The 6,523-nt window shown below is 36.2% G+C and overlaps 1 protein-coding gene across 2 annotated transcripts in view; it reads left to right on the top strand.

Moving 5' to 3' along the window:
- LOC107663109 (neuroligin-3-like) overlaps nt 1-6,523 on the top strand; it is a 184,438-nt gene that overhangs the window by 1,297 nt on the left and 176,618 nt on the right. The gene's annotated exons all lie outside the window — the stretch shown is intronic.

Raw genomic sequence — 6,523 nt, 5'->3', positions numbered from 1 at the left:
GTGCCTCACACGGCTCCGGGGGGTGAACAAAGTCCTCCTGTAGCGAATCGATGTGTTTTTGTAAGAAAAATAGCCTTATTTAAAACGTAATAATCAGTTTAATCTAGCTTGCGCTCTCTGTTGTATACAGAAGCAGTTCCGGGCGGATGACGTATGAGGTCTGCGTTGCGCATGCGCCGCTCAGAAGTGACGAACGCAGAAGTGCAGGGGAGAGATCAAAACAAAACAACGGTCACTTATTAGAAGTACAAAACGAGGATTTGTAAAGAAGAATGTTGGAGGATTTGGATATAAGCCAAGAGGAGACTGGTTTTCCTTTGTTAAAGTAAGGAAACTTTGCTTCCTTTGCTCCTGTTAACAAACGTTGGTTTTCACGAGACTCACCGGCGCAACGCTGAACTCATACGTCATCAGCCCGGAGCTGCTTCCGTGTACAACTGTTGGCGCAAGCTACATTAAAGTGATTATTATGTTTTGAATATGGATATTTTTCTTACAAAAATGCATCAATTCGCTACAGGAGGCCTTTGTTCACCCCCCGGAGCCGTGTGAGACACTTTTTTTTATGGATGGGCGATTTTTATTTAACTTCTTTTGGACTGATGCATGCAACACCCGCTGAGTGGCATTAAAATATCACCCCAGCAGAAAGAGCCTCTTACAAACTCTTACAGATTTGAAAGCAAAAAGTGCTAGCTCTGTTCCAAAACCTAGTGAGCTGCCTTCTAAAAACTCGTGCACGCTAGAGTAAGCTAGAAGACTTTGAAGGAAAGCAGAGACTTTGATGCTAGGAATGCGTAAAATTCCTTATGAGGGCATGGAAAGAGCAATATCAATTTAAAATAAAGTCGACGGGCGCAGAAAAACAATACTTTACTTGAAATTATCATTGGTCAATGGATGCCCGTGTCACAGTATGTCACAGCAAAGATTTTGTTTTTAAATTGTTTAAAATTTGCATTTGCAGATTTCACCTCAGCTCCAAGATAAAATTCTCAAAATAGATGTTCTCAATCGGTGCTAGCTGTAGTACCAAGTACCGTTTGTGTATCCATCGCTACCTGTTACCAGAGGCTTGGTTAGCTAATTTTTTATTATTGTTAAAATATAATGATTACAGCATCTCCCAAAAAGTGGGGTGGATAAAAAATGGCTGACATTTCTACAAATGGTTTACACAACCCCTGTTCCTTACTGAAATGCAGCCTCACAAGTGACTGATTTGGAACCTTCTACTATAAGCACACAAATGACGCTCCGCACATGAAGCGCATGGGGGACTTGGCAATTGATTTCAATTGAGTTTAACGTTTTCAAGTTGCTAAGCTAATGACACAGTACTTTATTAAGTAAAATAAGGCCTAGTAGACACAAATATTGGACTCCACCATTTTTCAGTGAGCTCAGTGCAGTGCATTCTGGGATTGCCTTCACTGTTAAGGATAGATGCATTGCTAAATTTTAATTTAGGCATAATTAGACAGCCGAGAAGCCAGCATAATGTTATTGCCAGCAGGCCTCTGCTGCATGCAGTAAAATGCTGTCTAGGTAGGGCACTATGTTTTGGAACAGACCTAATTGTCTAATTGAAAGCTACCTAAGCTATTTGGTGTTGAAATTCGTCTTAAGTCATAAATCCAAAATGGACTTAAAGGTTGTAGAGCACACTTACAGCAATTCTCTGCATCTGTTCTCAAAGCACATTTGGTGCATTGTGCAACAGAGCCGTGCATTTCCTGGAGTGATGCAGGGGTTGCGATAAGGAAGAGTTTATTTTGTGCTTGTAAAGGGTCTTATATAGCAGTGCATGTGAAACTAGGCTTCCTGTGTTCCAGGGTGCAGCAAATCAATTCCACCTTTTTGGGAATATTTTCTGCCCGAAAGACAAAACACCCCAGCTAACGTTCTGGACAGGTTCTCTTTGTTGTTCTTGTGGGGAGGGGGAGTGACGTTGTTGCATGTTCTCCTCAAATGTTTCTTCCAGAGCCTTCTGTTATTTTGTAGTCTTTTATTCATTTTACAGTCAAAAGAATATCCAAGGAATGTGCCAGAAAACCCAACAAGAAAATATGTAAAAAAGGAGGTATGTAAGCAAGCCAACATTGGAGCAATATACAGAGAAGTGAGCGACTGGTACGTCCTCTCTCGTACCAACGGGATTTCTCCGTCAACTACAGAGTTTTGTGCGCAGAGCAACATTAAAAATGCCTGTATATTTCTTTCAACATTTTTTTTTTTGTGTGTGAATATGTGCTATTTCAAATTGCTATACAGTGTGTATGTAGACAATGTCCAGTTATACTGGTGTACATAAGTCATTCTGGAGTCATTCTCATGAAACGGTGCCATTTGTGTTTGTATTTATCAATTTATTTATTTATTTACTTACTTACTTATTGATATATTTTTGTCATTTAATTTGAAAAGGTTAATGGTATTTAAAAAATATTTTGTTACCTAATTCTGCCACACAAAAATGTGAATAACCCGTTATAATTCTTTTAAAAATATGTTTGGTTTTCACATGTTCAACCCTGTTACATTCAACAACTTTAAAAATGCCACAGGCTGATGATCAGTGCAAAAAAAAAAAATAAAATAAAAAAATAAATAATAATAATAATAATAATAATAATAGTAATCACTTTTTACTTTTTTGACAACCATATGATGTTTTTGACCATGGAAAGTTCATACTATTATATTTAAATGGGCAAGCATCTTAGCAGAACATGGTTGAATAGAAAGTTAAAATTAAACATTAACATTATGTAGCTTGCGCCAACAGTTGTACACGGAAGCAGCTCCGGGAGGATGACGTATGAGGTCGGCTTTGCGCATGCAAAGTGACAAACGCAGAAGTGCAGGGGAGAGATCAAAACAAAACAACGGTCACTTATTAGAAGTACAAAACGAGGATTTGTAAAGAAGAATGTTGGAGGATTTGGATATAAGCCAAGAGGAGACTGGTTTTCCTTTGTTAAAGTAAGGAAACTTTGCTTCCTTTGCTCCTGTTAACAAACGTTGGTTTTCACGAGACTCACCGGCGCAACGCTGAACTCATACGTCATCAGCCCGGAGCTGCTTCCGTGTACAACTGTTGGCGCAAGCTACATTAAAGTGATTATTATGTTTTGAATATGGATATTTTTCTTACAAAAATGCATCAATTCGCTACAGGAGGCCTTTGTTCACCCCCCGGAGCCGTGTGAGACACTTTTTTTTATGGATGGGCGATTTTAATTTAACTTCTTTTGGACTGATGCATGCAACACCCGCTGAGTGGCATTAAAATATCACCCCAGCAGAAAGAGCCTCTTACAAACTCTTACAGATTTGAAAGCAAAAAGTGCTAGCTCTGTTCCAAAACCTAGTGAGCTGCCTTCTAAAAACTCGTGCACGCTAGAGTAAGCTAGAAGACTTTGAAGGAAAGCAGAGACTTTGATGCTAGGAATGCGTAAAATTCCTTATGAGGGCATGGAAAGAGCAATATCAATTTAAAATAAAGTCGACGGGCGCAGAAAAACAATACTTTACTTGAAATTATCATTGGTCAATGGATGCCCGTGTCACAGTATGTCACAGCAAAGATTTTGTTTTTAAATTGTTTAAAATTTGCATTTGCAGATTTCACCTCAGCTCCAAGATAAAATTCTCAAAATAGATGTTCTCAATCGGTGCTAGCTGTAGTACCAAGTACCGTTTGTGTATCCATCGCTACCTGTTACCAGAGGCTTGGTTAGCTAATTTTTTATTATTGTTAAAATATAATGATTACAGCATCTCCCAAAAAGTGGGGTGGATAAAAAATGGCTGACATTTCTACAAATGGTTTACACAACCCCTGTTCCTTACTGAAATGCAGCCTCACAAGTGACTGATTTGGAACCTTCTACTATAAGCACACAAATGACGCTCCGCACATGAAGCGCATGGGGGACTTGGCAATTGATTTCAATTGAGTTTAACGTTTTCAAGTTGCTAAGCTAATGACACAGTACTTTATTAAGTAAAATAAGGCCTAGTAGACACAAATATTGGACTCCACCATTTTTCAGTGAGCTCAGTGCAGTGCATTCTGGGATTGCCTTCACTGTTAAGGATAGATGCATTGCTAAATTTTAATTTAGGCATAATTAGACAGCCGAGAAGCCAGCATAATGTTATTGCCAGCAGGCCTCTGCTGCATGCAGTAAAATGCTGTCTAGGTAGGGCACTATGTTTTGGAACAGACCTAATTGTCTAATTGAAAGCTACCTAAGCTATTTGGTGTTGAAATTCGTCTTAAGTCATAAATCCAAAATGGACTTAAAGGTTGTAGAGCACACTTACAGCAATTCTCTGCATCTGTTCTCAAAGCACATTTGGTGCATTGTGCAACAGAGCCGTGCATTTCCTGGAGTGATGCAGGGGTTGCGATAAGGAAGAGTTTATTTTGTGCTTGTAAAGGGTCTTATATAGCAGTGCATGTGAAACTAGGCTTCCTGTGTTCCAGGGTGCAGCAAATCAATTCCACCTTTTTGGGAATATTTTCTGCCCGAAAGACAAAACACCCCAGCTAACGTTCTGGACAGGTTCTCTTTGTTGTTCTTGTGGGGAGGGGGAGTGACGTTGTTGCATGTTCTCCTCAAATGTTTCTTCCAGATATTTTGTAGATTTTGTAGTCTTTTATTCATTTTACAGTCAAAAGAATATCCAAGGAATGTGCCAGAAAAAAAATATGTAAAATATGTAAAAAAGGAGGTATGTAAGCAAGCCAACATTGGAGCAATATACAGAGAAGTGAGCGACTGGTACGTCCTCTCTCGTACCAACGGGATTTCTCCGTCAACTACAGAGTTTTGTGCGCAGAGCAACATTAAAAATGCCTGTATATTTCTTTCAACATTTTTTTTTTTGTGTGTGAATATGTGCTATTTCAAATTGCTATACAGTGTGTATGTAGACAATGTCCAGTTATACTGGTGTACATAAGTCATTCTGGAGTCATTCTCATGAAACGGTGCCATTTGTGTTTGTATTTATCAATTTATTTATTTATTTACTTACTTACTTATTGATATATTTTTGTCATTTAATTTGAAAAGGTTAATGGTATTTAAAAAATATTTTGTTACCTAATTCTGCCACACAAAAATGTGAATAACCCGTTATAATTCTTTTAAAAATATGTTTGGTTTTCACATGTTCAACCCTGTTACATTCAACAACTTTAAAAATGCCACAGGCTGATGATCAGTGCAAAAAAAAAAAATAAAATAAAAAAATAAATAATAATAATAATAATAATAATAATAGTAATCACTTTTTACTTTTTTGACAACCATATGATGTTTTTGACCATGGAAAGTTCATACTATTATATTTAAATGGGCAAGCATCTTAGCAGAACATGGTTGAATAGAAAGTTAAAATTAAACATTAACATTTAATTCAATTGAATTAAACATAAATTAAAAAAAAAAAGTTTCTAGATATTATATGATAATAAATTATTCATAGATTGATTCACAATTTATTATTATTATTATTATTATTATTATTATATGATAAGTACAACACAAAATGTATATGTAATTTCAATGAATGAACATGCAAATTGGCAGATTTTTAGTGTATTTTTTTTTTAAATACTAAAAACAAAAAAAAATGTTTTTGCATTACACATGCAGAGTTAAGAGCTACAGAGTTAAGTCTCCAAAAAAATCAATTACTTTGACTTATTACTGTTAATGATACAGTATCTGTAGTAAGTCATTGGAACAATGATACCGTTTTCTGACAATGACCTACATTATATACCCAATGCTGAACTCTTGTTTTAATTGACAGCACATCCAGTTTATTGAGCATTATGTCACTGATGTCATAACACAAAACATCATACAGTAAGATATGAGCCACTGATGTCATACAGCTTGATATGTGTCAGAACATGTAATATCTGATGACACGAGTGATCGTGAGTGTTCCTGCAGTCACAATATGGAGTCTGTCATTACAGAAACCTCTGCACCAATGTCAAAATCAAGGCATTGTTTTAAACCGCCATAGTTACAACTAATGTAACGTGTTTAGACTAGCATATATACACCTCGAAGAAAACAAGTTAGGATTCCGTCAAGTCTTTGAACGCTACATGAAATAGTGTTTCGCTTTATTTTTATATAGTTAGATGCAGGTTTTTATAGGAATAAAAACAATGCTTCTGAGAAAGCAAAAGGTTAATTGATTATGGCATTCAGAAAGCTGTTTTGTCAACACATCTCCTATAATTATGCATTAATAATTATAACCTTAAAAATAACAACATCAAACATACTATGAATTAATTGGCTGAGTAAACATTTGCACTCAGTAAACAGTATTAATAATGACTTGACACAACTGAATTTGGCAATCCATTCTTGTTGGAATTTATTGAATTGCATTGAATTTCATTAAAGAATGTTAAATTCAAAACAACTTGAGTTGTATTGAGCTGTCAGTAAGCACAAAATAATTTAGACTCAAAAAAAAAAAT

The sequence above is a fragment of the Sinocyclocheilus anshuiensis genome, unplaced genomic scaffold (assembly GCF_001515605.1).
Source record: "Sinocyclocheilus anshuiensis isolate Anshui unplaced genomic scaffold, SAMN03320099.WGS_v1.1 scaffold836, whole genome shotgun sequence".
NCBI classification, from domain to species: domain Eukaryota; kingdom Metazoa; phylum Chordata; class Actinopteri; order Cypriniformes; family Cyprinidae; genus Sinocyclocheilus; species Sinocyclocheilus anshuiensis.
Note: the sequence above shows the minus strand (reverse complement) of the source record. Positions and strands in the feature narration are given on the sequence as shown.